Source organism: Schistocerca serialis, chromosome 6, assembly GCF_023864345.2.
Source record: "Schistocerca serialis cubense isolate TAMUIC-IGC-003099 chromosome 6, iqSchSeri2.2, whole genome shotgun sequence".
Classification (NCBI taxonomy): Eukaryota; Metazoa; Arthropoda; class Insecta; order Orthoptera; family Acrididae; genus Schistocerca; species Schistocerca serialis.
The window spans coordinates 771187401-771205766 of record NC_064643.1 but is presented as its reverse complement, the minus strand read 5'-3'; positions in this window follow the sequence as shown (position 1 = coordinate 771205766).

Below are 18366 nucleotides of genomic sequence, written 5' to 3'. Positions count from 1 at the left end.
AACATTGACGAATTCACACGGAAATTGCGTCGCTATGAAATACGAGTACTATGTGTTCTAAGACATTTCCTTCTAAATCGAGTAACGTTTCTATGGAAACGAAAGGATTTTCTTTTGGGATACGACAATCACATTTCCGATCCACTAATCCTCCTTTACTGCATCCCTCACTCATAAACATTGACGAATTCACACGGAAATTGGGTCGCTATGAAATACGAGTACTATGTGTTAGAAGACATTTCCCTCTAAATCGAGTAACGTTTCTATGTAACCGACAGGATTTTCTTTTGGGATACGACAATCACATTTCCGATCCACTAATAGTTATTTACTGCATCCCTCACTCCCACACATTGACGAATTCACACGGAAATTGCATCGCTATGAAATACGATTACTATGTGTTAGAAGACATTTCCTTCTAAATCGAGTAACGTTTCTATGGAAACGACAGGATTTTCTTTTGGGATACGACAATCACATTTCCGATCCACTAATCCTTCTTTACTGCATCCCTCACTCCCAAACATTGATGAATTCACACGGAAATTGCGTCGCTATGATATACTATTTGTTCTAAGACATTTCCTTCTAAATCGAGTAACGTTTCTATGGAAACGACAGGATTTTCTTTTGGGATACGACAATCTCATTTCCGATCCACTAATCCTCGATTACTGCATCCCACACTCCCAAACATTGACGAATTCACACGGAAATTGCGTCGCTATGAAATGCGAGTACTATGTGTTCTAAGACATTACCTCCTAAATCGAGTAACGTTTCTATGGAAACGACAGGATTTTCTTTTGGGATACGACAATCACATTTCCGATCCACTAATCCTTCTTTACTGCATCCCTCACTCCCAAACATTGACGAATTCACACGGAAATTGCGTCGCTATGAAATACTATTTGTTCTAAGACATTTCCTTCTAAATCGACTAACGTTTCTATGGAAACGACAGGATTTTCTTTTGGGATACGACAATCTCATTTCCGATCCACAAATCTTTCTTTACTGCATCCCTCACTCCCAAACATTGACGAATTCACACGGAAATTGCGTCGCTATGAAATACTATTTGTTCTAAGACATTTCCTTGTAAATCGATTAACGTTTCTATGGAAACGACAGGATTTTCTTTTGGGATACGACAATCACATTTCCGATCCACTAATCCTTCTTTACTGCATCCCTCACTCCCAAACATTGACGAATTCACACGGAAATTGCGTCGCTATGAAATACGAGTACTATGTGTTAGAAGACATTTCCTTCTAAATCGAGTAACGTTTCTATGGAAACGACAGGATTTTCTTTTGGGATACGACAATCATTTTTCCGATCCACTAATCCTTCTTTACTGCATCCCTCACTCCCACACATTGACGAATTCACACGGAAATTGCGTCGCTATGAAATACGAGTACTATGTGTTCTAAGACATTTACTTCTAAATCAAGTAACTATTCTATGGAAACGACAGGATTTTCTTTTGGGATACGACAATCACATTTCCGATCCACTAATCCTTCTTTACTGCATCCCTCACTCCCAAACATTGACGAATTCACACGGAAATTGCGTCGCTATGAAATACGAGTACTATGTGTTCTAAGACATTTCCTGCTAAATCGAGTAACGTTTCTATGGAAACGAAAGGATTTTCTTTTGGGATACGACAATCACATTTCCGATCCACTAATCCTCCTTTACTGCATCCCTCACTCCCAAACATTGACGAATTCCCACGGAAATTGTGTCGCTATGAAATACGAGTACTATGTGTTAGAAGACATTTCCCTCTAAATCGAGTAACGTTTCTATGTAAACGACAGGATTTTCTTTTGGGATACGACAATCACATTTCCGATCCACTAATAGTTATTTACTGCATCCCTCACTCCCACACATTGACGAATTCACACGGAAATTGCGTCGCTATGAAATACGAGTACTATGTGTTAGAAGACATTTCCTTCTAAATCGAGTAACGTTTCTATGGAAACGACAGGATTTTCTTTTGGGATACGACAATCACATTTCCGATCCACTAATCCTTCTTTACTGCATCCCTCACTCGCACACATTGTCGAATTCACACGGAAATTGCGTCGCTATGAAATACGAGTACTATGTGTTAGAAGACATTTCCTTCTAAATCGAGTAACGTTTCTATGGAAACGACAGGATTTTCTTTTGGGATACGACAATCACATTTCCGATCCACTAATCCTTCTTTACTGCATCCCTCACTCCCACACATTGACGAATTCACACGGAAATTGCGTCGCTATGAAATACGAGTACTATGTGTCCTAAGACATTTCCTTCTAAATCGAGTAACGTTTCTATGGAAACGACAGGATTTTCTTTTGGGATACGACAATCAAATTTCCGATCCACTAATCCTTCTTTACTGCATCCCTCACTCCCACACATTGACGAATTCACACGGAAATTGCGTCGCTATGAAATACGAGTACTATGTGTTAGAAGACATTTCCTTCTAAATCGAGTAACGTTTCTATGGAAACGACAGGATTTTCTTTTGGGATACGACAATCACATTTCCGATCCACTAATCCTTCTTTACTGCATCCCTCACTCCCACACATTGACGAATTCACACGGAAATTGCGTCGCTATGAAATACGAGTACTATGTGTTAGAAGACATTTCCTTCTAAATCGAGTAACGTTTCTATGGAAACGACAGGATTTTCTTTTGGGATACGACATCTCATTTCCGATCCACTAATCCTTCATTACTGCATCCCTCACTCCCAAACATTGACGAATTCACACGGAAATTGCGTCGCTATGAAATACGAGTACTATGTGTTCTAAGACATTACCTTCTAAATCGAGTAACGTTTTTATGGAAACGACAGGATTTTCTTTTGGGATACGACAATCACATTTCCGATCCACTAATCCTTCTTTACTGCATCCCTCACTCCCAAACATTGACGAATTCACACGGAAATTGCGTCGCTATGAAATACTATTTGTTCTAAGACATTTCCTTCTAAATCGGCTAACGTTTCTATGGAAACGACAGGATTTTCTTTTGGGATACGGCAATCTCATTTCCGATCCACTAATCCTTCTTTACTGCATCCCTCACTCCCACACATTGACGAATTCACACGGAAATTGCGTCGCTATGAAATACGAGTACTGTGTGTTCTAAGATATTTCCTTCTAAATCGAGTAACTATTCTATGGAAACGACAGGATTTTCTTTTGGGATACGACAATCACATTTCCGATCCACTAATCCTTCTTTACTGCATTCCTCACTCCCAAACATTGACGAATTCACACGGAAATTGCGTCGCTATGAAATACTATTTGTTTTAAGACATTTCCTTCTAAATCAAGTAACGTTTCTATGGAAACGACAGGATTTTCTTTTGGGATACGACAATCTCATTTCCGATCCACTAATCCTTCTTTACTGCATCCCTCACTCCCAAACATTGACAAATTCACACGGAAATTGCGTCGCTATGAAATACAAGTACTATGTGTTCTAAGACATTTCCTACTAAATCGAGTAACGTTTCTATGGAGACGAAAGGATTTTCTTTTGGGATACGACAATCACATTTCCGATCCACTAATCATTCTTTACTGCATCCCTCACTCCCACACAATGACGTATTCACACGGAAATTGCGTCGCTATGAAATACGAGTACTATGTGTTAGAAGACATTTCCTTCTAAATCGAGTAACGTTTCTATGGAAACGACTGGATTTTCTTTTGGGATACGACAATCTCATTTCCGATCCACTAATCCTTCTTTACTGCATCCCTCACTCGCACACATTGTCGAATTCACACGGAAATTGCGTCGCTATGAAATACGAGTACTATGTGTTAGAAGACATTTCCTTCTAAATCGAGTAACGTTTCTATGGAAACGACAGGATTTTCTTTTGGGATACGACAATCACATTTCCGATCCACTAATCCTTCTTTACTGCATCCCTCACTCCCACACATTGACGAATTCACACGGAAATTGCGTCGCTATGAAATACGAGTACTATGTGTCCTAAGACATTTCCTTCTAAATCGAGTAACGTTTCTATGGAAACGACAGGATTTTCTTTTGGGATACGACAATCAAATTTCCGATCCACTAATCCTTCTTTACTGCATCCCTCACTCCCACACATTGACGAATTCACACGGAAATTGCGTCGCTATTGAATACGAGTACTATGTGTTAGAAGACATTTCCTTCTAAATCGAGTAACGTTTCTATGGAAACGACAGGATTTTCTTTTGGGATACGACAATCACATTTCCGATCCACTAATCCTTCTTTACTGCATCCCTCACTCCCACACATTGACGAATTCACACGGAAATTGCGTCGCTATGAAATACGAGTACTATGTGTTAGAAGACATTTCCTTCTAAATCGAGTAACGTTTCTATGGAAACGACAGGATTTTCTTTTGGGATACGACAATCTCATTTCCGATCCACTAATCCTTCATTACTGCATCCCTCACTCCCAAACATTGACGAATTCACACGGAAATTGCGTCGCTATGAAATACGAGTACTATGTGTTCTAAGACATTACCTTCTAAATCGAGTAACGTTTTTATGGAAACGACAGGATTTTCTTTTGGGATACGACAATCACATTTCCGATCCACTAATCCTTCTTTACTGCATCCCTCACTCCCAAACATTGACGAATTCACACGGAAATTGCGTCGCTATGAAATACTATTTGTTCTAAGACATTTCCTTCTAAATCGGCTAACGTTTCTATGGAAACGACAGGATTTTCTTTTGGGATACGGCAATCTCATTTCCGATCCACTAATCCTTCTTTACTGCATCCCTCACTCCCACACATTGACGAATTCACACGGAAATTGCGTCGCTATGAAATACGAGTACTGTGTGTTCTAAGATATTTCCTTCTAAATCGAGTAACTATTCTATGGAAACGACAGGATTTTCTTTTGGGATATGACAATCACATTTCCGATCCACTAATCCTTCTTTACTGCATTCCTCACTCCCAAACATTGACGAATTCACACGGAAATTGCGTCGCTATGAAATACTATTTGTTTTAAGACATTTCCTTCTAAATCAAGTAACGTTTCTATGGAAACGACAGGATTTTCTTTTGGGATACGACAATCTCATTTCCGATCCACTAATCCTTCTTTACTGCATCCCTCACTCCCAAACATTGACGAATTCACACGGAAATTGCGTCGCTATGAAATACAAGTACTATGTGTTCTAAGACATTTCCTACTAAATCGAGTAACGTTTCTATGGAGACGAAAGGATTTTCTTTTGGGATACGACAATCACATTTCCGATCCACTAATCATTCTTTACTGCATCCCTCACTCCCACACAATGACGTATTCACACGGAAATTGCGTCGCTATGAAATACGAGTACTATGTGTTAGAAGACATTTCCTTCTAAATCGAGTAACGTTTCTATGGAAACGACTGGATTTTCTTTTGGGATACGACAATCTCATTTCCGATCCACTAATCCTCCTTTACTGCATCCCTCACTCCCAAACATTGACGAATTCACACGGAAATTGCGTCGCTATGAAATACGAGTACTATGTGTTAGAAGACATTTCCTTCTAAATCCAGTAACGTTTCTATGGAAACGACAGGATTTTCTTTTGGGATACGACAATCACATTTCCGATCCACTAATCCTTATTTACTGCATCCCTCACTCTCACACATTGACGAATTCACACGTAAATTGCGTCGCTATGAAATACGAGTACTATGTGTTAGAAGACATTTCCTTCTAAATCGAGTAACGTTTCTATGGAAACGACAGGATTTTCTTTTGGGATACGACAATCACATTTCCGATCCACTAATCCTTCTTTACTGCATCCCTCACTCCCACACATTGACGAATTCACACGGAAATTGCGTCGCTATGAAATACGAGTACTATGTGTTAGAAGACATTTCCTTCTAAATCGAGTAACGTTTCTATGGAAACGACAGGATTTTCTTTTGGGATACGACAATCACATTTCCGATCCACTAATCCTTCTTTACTGCATCCCTCACTCGCACACATTGTCGAATTCACACGGAAATTGCGTCGCTATGAAATACGAGTACTATGTGTTAGAAGACATTTCCTTCTAAATCGAGTAACGTTTCTATGGAAACGACAGGATTTTCTTTTGGGATACGACAATCACATTTCCGATCCACTAATCCTTCTTTACTGCATCCCTCACTCCCACACATTGACGAATTCACACGGAAATTGCGTCGCTATGAAATACGAGTACTATGTGTCCTAAGACATTTCCTTCTAAATCGAGTAACGTTTCTATGGAAACGACAGGATTTTCTTTTGGGATACGACAATCAAATTTCCGATCCACTAATCCTTCTTTACTGCATCCCTCACTCCCACACATTGACGAATTCACACGGAAATTGCGTCGCTATGAAATACGAGTACTATGTGTTAGAAGACATTTCCTTCTAAATCGAGTAACGTTTCTATGGAAACGACAGGATTTTCTTTTGGGATACGACAATCACATTTCCGATCCACTAATCCTTCTTTACTGCATCCCTCACTCCCACACATTGACGAATTCACACGGAAATTGCGTCGCTATGAAATACGAGTACTATGTGTTAGAAGACATTTCCTTCTAAATCGAGTAACGTTTCTATGGAAACGACAGGATTTTCTTTTGGGATACGACATCTCATTTCCGATCCACTAATCCTTCATTACTGCATCCCTCACTCCCAAACATTGACGAATTCACACGGAAATTGCGTCGCTATGAAATACGAGTACTATGTGTTCTAAGACATTACCTTCTAAATCGAGTAACGTTTTTATGGAAACGACAGGATTTTCTTTTGGGATACGACAATCACATTTCCGATCCACTAATCCTTCTTTACTGCATCCCTCACTCCCAAACATTGACGAATTCACACGGAAATTGCGTCGCTATGAAATACTATTTGTTCTAAGACATTTCCTTCTAAATCGGCTAACGTTTCTATGGAAACGACAGGATTTTCTTTTGGGATACGGCAATCTCATTTCCGATCCACTAATCCTTCTTTACTGCATCCCTCACTCCCACACATTGACGAATTCACACGGAAATTGCGTCGCTATGAAATACGAGTACTGTGTGTTCTAAGATATTTCCTTCTAAATCGAGTAACTATTCTATGGAAACGACAGGATTTTCTTTTGGGATACGACAATCACATTTCCGATCCACTAATCCTTCTTTACTGCATTCCTCACTCCCAAACATTGACGAATTCACACGGAAATTGCGTCGCTATGAAATACTATTTGTTTTAAGACATTTCCTTCTAAATCAAGTAACGTTTCTATGGAAACGACAGGATTTTCTTTTGGGATACGACAATCTCATTTCCGATCCACTAATCCTTCTTTACTGCATCCCTCACTCCCAAACATTGACAAATTCACACGGAAATTGCGTCGCTATGAAATACGAGTACTATGTGTTCTAAGACATTACCTTCTAAATCGAGTAACGTTTTTATGGAAACGACAGGATTTTCTTTTGGGATACGACAATCACATTTCCGATCCACTAATCCTTCTTTACTGCATCCCTCACTCCCAAACATTGACGAATTCACACGGAAATTGCGTCGCTATGAAATACTATTTGTTCTAAGACATTTCCTTCTAAATCGGCTAACGTTTCTATGGAAACGACAGGATTTTCTTTTGGGATACGGCAATCTCATTTCCGATCCACTAATCCTTCTTTACTGCATCCCTCACTCCCACACATTGACGAATTCACACGGAAATTGCGTCGCTATGAAATACGAGTACTGTGTGTTCTAAGATATTTCCTTCTAAATCGAGTAACTATTCTATGGAAACGACAGGATTTTCTTTTGGGATATGACAATCACATTTCCGATCCACTAATCCTTCTTTACTGCATTCCTCACTCCCAAACATTGACGAATTCACACGGAAATTGCGTCGCTATGAAATACTATTTGTTTTAAGACATTTCCTTCTAAATCAAGTAACGTTTCTATGGAAACGACAGGATTTTCTTTTGGGATACGACAATCTCATTTCCGATCCACTAATCCTTCTTTACTGCATCCCTCACTCCCAAACATTGACGAATTCACACGGAAATTGCGTCGCTATGAAATACAAGTACTATGTGTTCTAAGACATTTCCTACTAAATCGAGTAACGTTTCTATGGAGACGAAAGGATTTTCTTTTGGGATACGACAATCACATTTCCGATCCACTAATCATTCTTTACTGCATCCCTCACTCCCACACAATGACGTATTCACACGGAAATTGCGTCGCTATGAAATACGAGTACTATGTGTTAGAAGACATTTCCTTCTAAATCGAGTAACGTTTCTATGGAAACGACTGGATTTTCTTTTGGGATACGACAATCTCATTTCCGATCCACTAATCCTCCTTTACTGCATCCCTCACTCCCAAACATTGACGAATTCACACGGAAATTGCGTCGCTATGAAATACGAGTACTATGTGTTAGAAGACATTTCCTTCTAAATCCAGTAACGTTTCTATGGAAACGACAGGATTTTCTTTTGGGATACGACAATCACATTTCCGATCCACTAATCCTTATTTACTGCATCCCTCACTCTCACACATTGACGAATTCACACGTAAATTGCGTCGCTATGAAATACGAGTACTATGTGTTAGAAGACATTTCCTTCTAAATCGAGTAACGTTTCTATGGAAACGACAGGATTTTCTTTTGGGATACGACAATCACATTTCCGATCCACTAATCCTTCTTTACTGCATCCCTCACTCCCACACATTGACGAATTCACACGGAAATTGCGTCGCTATGAAATACGAGTACTATGTGTTAGAAGACATTTCCTTCTAAATCGAGTAACGTTTCTATGGAAACGACAGGATTTTCTTTTGGGATACGACAATCACATTTCCGATCCACTAATCCTTCTTTACTGCATCCCTCACTCCCACACATTGACGAATTCACACGGAAATTGCGTCGCTATGAAATACGAGTACTATGTGTTAGAAGACATTTCCTTCTAAATCGAGTATCGTTTCTATGGAAACGACAGGATTTTCTTTTGGGATACGACAATCACATTTCCGATCCACTAATCCGTCTTTACTGCATCCCTCACTCCCACACATTGACGAATTCGCACGGAAATTGCGTCGCTATGAAATTCGAGTACTATGTGTTAGAGAACATTTCCTTCTAAATCGAGTAACGTTTCTATGGGAACGACAGGATTTTCTTTTGGGATACGACAATCACATTTCCGATCCACTAATCCTTCTTTACTGCATCCCTCACTCCCACACACTGACGAATTCACACGGAAATTGCGTCGCTATGAAATACTATTTTTTCTAAGACACTTCCTTCTAAATCGAGTAACGTTTCTATAGAAACGACAGGAATTTCTTTTCTGAAACGACAATCTCATTTCCGATCCACTAATCCTTCTTTACTGCATCCCTCACTCCCAAACATTGACGAATTCACACGGAAATTGCGTCGCTATGAAATACTATTTGTTCTAAGACATTTCCTTCTAAATCGAGTAACGTTTCTATGGAAACGACAGGATTTTCTTTTGGGATACGACAATCTCATTTCCGATCCACTAATCCTTCTTTACTGCATCCCTCACTCCCACACATTGACGAATTCACACGGAAATTGCGTCGCTATGAAATACTATTTGTTCTAAGACATTTCCTTCTAAATCGAGTAAGGTTTCTATGGAAACGACAGGATTTTCTTTTGGGATACGACAATCTCATGTCCGATTCACTAATCCTTCTTTACTGCATCCCTCACTCCCACACATTGACGAATTCACACGGAAATTGCGTTGCTATGAAATACTATTTGTTCTAAGACATTTCCTTCTAAATCGAGTAACGTTCCTATGGAAACGACAGGATTTTCTTTTGGGATACGACAATCTCATTTCCGATCCACTAATCCTTCTTTACTGCATCCCTCACTCACACACATTGACGAATTCACACGGAAATTGCGTCGCTATGAAATACTATTTGTTCTAAGACATTTCCTTCTAAATCGAGTAACGTTTCTATGGAAACGACAGGATTTTCTTTTGGGATACGACAATCTCATTTCCGATCCACTAATCCTTCTTTACTGCATCCCTCACTCCCACACATTGACGAATTCACACGGAAATTGCGTCGCTATGAAATACTATTTGTTCTAAGACATTTCCTTCTAAATCGAGTAACGTTTCTATGGAAACGACAGGATTTTCCTTTGGGAGACGACAATCTCATTTCCGATCCACTAATCCTTTTTTACTGCATCCCTCACTCCCACACATTGACGAATTCTCACGGAAATTGCGTCGCTATGAAACACTATTTGTTCTAAGTCATTTAATTCCAAATCGAGTTACGTTTCTATGGAAAGGACAGGATTTCCTTTTGGGATACGACAATCACATTTCCGACCCACTAATCCTTCTTTACTGCAGCCCTCACTCCCACACATTGACGAATTCACACGGAAATTGGGTCGCTATGAAATACGAGTACTATGTGTTAGAAGACATTTCCTTCTAAATCGAGTAACGTTTCTATGGAAACGACAGGATTTTCTTTTGGGATACGACAATCACATTTCCGATCCACTAATCCTTCTTTACTGCATCCCTCACTCCCACACATTGACGAATTCACACGGAAATTGCGTCGCTATGAAATACTATTTGTTCTAAGACATTTCCTTCTAAATCGAATAACGTTTCTATGGAAACGACAGGATTTTCTTTTGGGATACGACAATCTCATTTCCGATCCACTAATCCTTCTTTACTGCATCCCTTACTCCCAAACATTGACGAATTCACACGGAAATTGCGTCGCTATGAAATACTATTTGTTCTAAGACATTTCCTTCTAAATCGAGTAACGTTTCTATGGAAACGACAGGATTTTCTTTTGGGATACGACAATCTCATTTCCGATCCACTAATCCTTCTTTACTGCATCCCTCACTCCCACACATTGACGAATTCACACGGAAATTGCGTCGCTATGAAATACTATTAGTTCTAAGACATTTCCTTCCAAATCGAGTAACGTCTCTATGGAAACGACAGGATTTTCTTTTGGGATACGACAATCTCATTTCCGATCCACTAATCCTTCTTTACTGCATCCCTCACTCCCACACATTGACGAATTCACACGGAAATTGCGTCGCTATGAATTACTGTTTGTTCTAAGTTATTTCCTTCTAAATCGAGTAACGTTTCTATGGAAACGACAGGATTTTCTTTTGGGATACGACAATCTCATTTCCGATCCACTAATCCTTCTCTACTGCATCCCTCACTCCCAAACATTGACGAATTCACACGGAAATTGCGTCGCTATGAAATACGAGTACTATGTGTTCTAAGACATTTCCTTCTAAATCGAGTAACGTTTCTATGGAAACGACAGGATTTTCTTTTGGGATACGACAATCTCATTTCCGCTCCACTAATCCTTCTTTACTGCATCCCTCACTCCCAAACATTGACGAATTCACACGGAAATTGCGTCGCTATGAAATACGAGTACTATGTGTTAGAAGACATTTCCTTCTAAATCGAGTAACGTTTCTATGGAAACGACAGGATTTTGTTTTCGGATACGACAATCACATTTCCGATCCACTAATCCTTCTTTACTGCATCCCTCACTCCCACACATTGACGAATTCACACGGAAATTGCGTCGCTATGAAATACGAGTACTATGTCTTAGAAGACATTTCCTTCTAAATCGAGTAACGTTTCTATGGAAACGACGGGATTTTCTTTTGGGATACGACAATCACATTTCCGATCCACTAATCCTTCTTTACTGCATCCCTCACTCCCACACATTGACGAATTCACACGGAAATTGCGTCGCTATGAAATACGAGTACTATGTGTTAGAAGACATTTCCTTCTAAATCGAGTAACGTTTCTATGGAAACGACAGGATTTTCTTTTGGGATACGGCAATCACATTTCCGATCCACTAATCCTTCTTTACTGCATCCCTCACTCCCACACATTGACGAATTCACACGGAAATTGCGTCGCTATGAAATACGAGTACTATGTGTTATAAGAAATTTCCGTCTAAATCGAGTAACGTTTCTATGGAAACGACAGGATTTTCTTTTGGGATACGACAATCACATTTCCTATCCACTAATCCTTCTTTACTGCATCCCTCACTCCCACACATTGACGAATTCACACGGAAATTGCGTCGCTATGAAATACTATTTGTTCTAAGACTTTTCCTTCTAAATCGAGTAACGTTTCTATGGAAACGACTGGATTTTCTTTTGGGATACGACAATCTCATTTCCGATCCACTAATCCTTCTTTACTGGATCCCTCACTCCCACACATTGACGAATTCACACGGAAATTGTGTCGCTATGAAATACTATTTGTTCTAAGACATTTCCTTCTAAATCGAGTAACGTTTCTATGGAAACGACAGGATTTTCTTTTGGGATACGACAATCTCATTTCCGATCCACTAATCCTTCTTTACTGCATCCCTCACTCCCACACATTGACGAATTCACACGGAAATTGCGTCGCTATGAAATACTATTTATTCTAAGACATTTCCTTCTAAATCGAGTAACGTTTCTATGGAAACGACAGGATTTTCCTTTGGGATACGACAATCTCATTTCCGATCCACTAATCCTTTTTTACTGCATCCCTCACTCCCACACATTGACGAATTCACACGGAAATTGCGTCGCTATGAAACACTATTTGTTCTAAGTCATTTCCTTCCAAATCGAGTAACGTTTCTATGGAAACGACAGGATTTTCTTTTGGGATACGACAATCACATTTCCGACCCACTAATCCTTCTTTACTGCATCCCTCACTCCCACACATTGACGAATTCACACGGAAATTGCGTCGCTATGAAATACTGTTTGTTCTAAGTTATTTCCTTCTAAATCGAGTAACGTTTCTATGGAAACGACAGGATTTTCTTTTGGGATACGACAATCTCATTTCCGATCCACTAATCCTTCTTTACTGCATCCCTCACTCCCAAACATTGACGAATTCACACGTAAATTGCGTCGCTATGAAATACGAGTACTATGTGTTCCAAGACATTTCCTTCTAAATCGAGTAACGTTTCTATGGAAACGACAGGATTTTTTTTTGGGATACGACAATCTCATTTCCGCTCCACTAATCCTTCTTTACTGCATCCCTCACTCCCAAACATTGACGAATTCACACGGAAATTGCGTCGCTATGAAATACGAGTACTATGTGTTAGAAGACATTTCCTTCTAAATCGAGTAACGTTTCTATGGAAACGACAGGATTTTCTTTTCGGATACGACAATCACATTTCCGATCCACTAATCCTTCTTTACTGCATCCCTCACTCCCACACATTGACGAATTCACACGGAAATTGCGTCGCTATGAAATACGAGTACCATGTCTTAGAAGACATTTCCTTCTAAATCGAGTAACGTTTCTATGGAAACGACAGGATTTTCTTTTGGGATACGACAATCACATTTCCGATCCACTAATCCTTCTTTACTGCATCCCTCACTCCCACACATTGACGAATTCACACGGAAATTGCGTCGCTATGAAATACGAGTACTATGTGTTAGAAGACATTTCCTTCTAAATCGAGTAACGTTTCTATGGAAACGACAGGATTTTCTTTTGGGATACGACAATCACATTTCCGATCCACTAATCCTTCTTTACTGCATCCCTCACTCCCACACATTGACGAATTCACACGGAAATTGCGTCGCTATGAAATACGAGTACTATGTGTTAGAAGAAATTTCCTTCGAAATCGAGTAACGTTTCTATGGAAACGACAGGATTTTCTTTTGGGATACGACAATCACATTTCCGATCCACTAATCCTTCTTTACTGCATCCCTCACTCCCACACATTGACGAATTCACACCGAAATTGCGTCGCTATGAAATACTATTTGTTCTAAGACATTTCCTTCTAAATCGAGTAACGTTTCTATGGAAACGACAGGATTTTCCTTTGGGATACGACAATCTCATTTCCGATCCACTAATCCTTTTTTACTGCATCCCTCACTCCCACACATTGACGAATTCTCACGGAAATTGCGTCGCTATGAAACACTATTTGTTCTAAGTCATTTCCTTCCAAATCGAGTAACGTTTCTATGGAAACGACAGGATTTCCTTTTGGGATACGACAATCACATTTCCGACCCACTAATCCTTCTTTACTGCATCCCTCACTCCCACACATTGACGAATTCACACGGAAATTGGGTCGCTATGAAATACGAGTACTATGTGTTAGAAGACATTTCCTTCTAAATCGAGTAACGTTGCTATGGAAACGACAGGATTTTCTTATGGGATACGACAATCACATTTCCGATCCACTAATCCTTCTTTACTGCATCCCTCACTCCCACACATTGACGAATTCACACGGAAATTGCGTCGCTATGAAATACTATTTGTTCTAAGACATTTCCTTCTAAATCGAATAACGTTTCTATTGAAACGACAGGATTTTCTTTTGGGATACGACAATCTCATTTCCGATCCACTAATCCTTCTTTACTGCATCCCTCACTCCCACACATTGACGAATTCACACGGAAATTGCGTCGCTATGAAATACTGTTTGTTCTAAGTTATTTCCTTCTAAATCGAGTAACGTTTCTATGGAAGCGACAGGATTTTCTTTTGGGATACGACAATCTCATTTCCGATCCACTAATCCTTCTTTACTGCATCCCTCACTCCCAAACATTGACGAATTCACACGGAAATTGCGTCGCTATGAAATACGAGTACTATGTGTTCTAAGACATTTCCTTCTAAATCGAGTTACGTTTCTATGGAAACGACAGGATTTTCTTTTGGGATCCGACAATCTCATTTCCGCTCCACTAATCCTTCTTTACTGCATCCCTCACTCCCACACATTGACGAATTCACACGGAAATTGCGTCGCTATGAAATACTATTAGTTCTAAGACATTTCCTTCCAAATCGAGTAACGTTTCTATGGAAACGAGAGGATTTTCTTTTGGGATACTACAATCTCATTTCCGATCCACTAATCCTTCTTTACTGCATCCCTCACTCCCACACATTGACGAATTCACACGGAAATTGCGTCGCTATGAAATACTGTTTGTTCTAAGTTATTTCCTTCTAAATCGAGTAACGTTTCTATGGAAACGACAGGATTTTCTTTTGGGATACGACAATCTCATTTCCGATCCACTAATCCTTCTTTACTGCATCCCTCACTCCCAAACATTGACGAATTCACACGGAAATTGCGTCGCTATGAAATACGAGTACTATGTGTTCTAAGACATTTCCTTCTAAATCGAGTAACGTTTCTATGGAAACGACAGGATTTTCTTTTGGGATACGACAATCTCATTTCCGCTCCACTAATCCTTCTTTACTGCATCCCTCACTCCCAAACATTGACGAATTCACACGGAAATTGCGTCGCTATGAAATACGAGTACTATGTGTTAGAAGACATTTCCTTCTAAATCGAGTAACGTTTCTATGGAAACGACAGGATTTTCTTTTCGGATACGACAATCACATTTCCGATCCACTAATTCTTCTTTATGGCATCCCTCACTCCCACACATTGACGAATTCACACGGAAATTGCATCGCTATGAAATACGAGTACCATGTCTTAGAAGACATTTCCTTCTAAATCGAGTAACGTTTCTATGGAAACGACAGGATTTACTTTTGGGATACGACAATCACATTTCCGATCCACTAATCCTTCTTTACTGCATCCCTCACTCCCACACATTGACGAATTCACACGGAAATTGCGTCGCTATGAAATACGAGTACTATGTGTTAGAAGACATTTCCTTCTAAATCGAGTAACGTTTCTATGGAAACGACAGGATTTTCTTTTGGGATACGACAATCACATTTCCGATCCACTAATCCTTCTTTACTGCATCCCTCACTCCCACACATTGACGAATTCACACGGAAATTGCGTCGCTATGATATACGAGTACTATGTGTTAGAAGACATTTCCTTCTAAATCGAGTAACGTTTCTATGGAAGCGACAGGATTTTCTTTTGGGATACGACAATCACATTTCCGATCCACTAATCCTTCTTTACTGCATCCCTCACTCCCACACATTGACGAATTCACACGGAAATTGCGTCGCTATGAAATACTATTTGTTCTAAGACATTTCCTTCTAAATCGAGTAACGTTTCTATGGAAACGACAGGATTTTCCTTTGGGATACGACAATCTCATTTCCGATCCACTAATCCTTTTTTACTGCATCCCTCACTCCCACACATTGACGAATTCTCACGGAAATTGCGTCGCTATGAAACACTATTTGTTCTAAGTCATTTCCTTCCAAATCGAGTAACGTTTCTATGGAAACGACAGGATTTCCTTTTGGGATACGACAATCACATTTCCGATCCACTAATCCTTCTTTACTGCATCCCTCACTCCCACACATTGACGAATTCACACGGAAATTGGGTCGCTATGAAATACGAGTACTATGTGTTAGAAGACATTTCCTTCTAAATCGAGTAACGTTTCTATGGAAACGACAGGATTTTCTTTTATGATACGACAATCACATTTCCGATCCACTAATCCTTCTTTACTGCATCCCTCACTCCCACACATTGACGAATTCACACGGAAATTGCGTCGCTATGAAATACTATTTGTTCTAAGACATTTCCTTCTAAATCGAATAACGTTTCTATTGAAACGACAGGATTTTCTTTTGGGATACGACAATCTCATTTCCGATACACTAATCCTTCTTTACTGCATCCCTTACTCCCAAACATTGACGAATTCACACGGAAATTGCGTCGCTATGAAATACTATTTGTTCTAAGACATTTCCTTCTAAATCGAGTAACGTTTCTATGGAAACGACAGGATTTTCTTTTGGGATACGACAATCTCATTTCCGATCCACTAATCCTCCTTTACTGCATCCCTCACTCCCACACATTGACGAATTCACACGGAAATTGCGTCGCTATGAATTACTGTTTGTTCTAAGTTATTTCCTTCTAAATCGAGTAACGTTTCTATGGAAACGACAGGATTTTCTTTTGGGATACGACAATCTCATTTCCGATCCACTAATCCTTCTTTACTGCATCCCTCACTCCCAAACATTGACGAATTCACACGGAAATTGCGTCGCTATGAAATACGAGTACTATGTGTTCTAAGACATTTCCTTCTAAATCGAGTAACGTTTCTATGGAAACGACAGGATTTTCTTTTGGGATACGACAATCTCATTTCCGCTCCACTAATCCTTCTTTACTGCATCCCTCACTCCCAAACATTGACGAATTCACACGGAAATTCCGTCGCTATGAAATACGAGTACTATGTGTTAGAAGACATTTCCTTCTAAATCGAGTAACGTTTCTATGGAAACGACAGGATTTTCTTTTCGGATACGACAATCACATTTCCGATCCACTAATCCTTCTTTACTGCATCCCTCACTCCCACACATTGACGAATTCACACGGAAATTGCGTCGCTATGAAATACGAGTACTATGTCTTACAAGACATTTCCTTCTAAATCGAGTAACGTTTCTATGGAAACGACGGGATTTTCTTTTGGGATACGACAATCACATTTCCGATCCACTAATCCTTCTTTACTGCATCCCTCACTCCCACACATTGACGAATTCACACGGAAATTGCGTCGCTATGAAATACGAGTACTATGTGTTAGAAGACATTTCCTTCTAAATCGAGTAACGTTTCTATGGAAACGACAGGATTTTCTTTTGGGATACGACAATCACATTTCCGATCCACTAATCCTTCTTTACTGCATCCCTCACTCCGACACATTGACGAATTCACACGGAAATTGCGTCGCTATGAAATACGAGTACTATGTGTTAGAAGAAATTTCCTTCTAAATCGAGTAACGTTTCTATGGAAACGACAGGATTTTCTTTTGGGATACGACAATCACATTTCCGATCCACTAATCCTTCTTTACTGCATCCCTCACTCCCACACATTGACGAATTCACACGGAAATTGCGTCGCTATGAAATACTATTTGTTCTAAGACATTTCCTTCTAAATCGAGTAACGTTTCTATGGAAACGACAGGATTTTCATTTGGGATA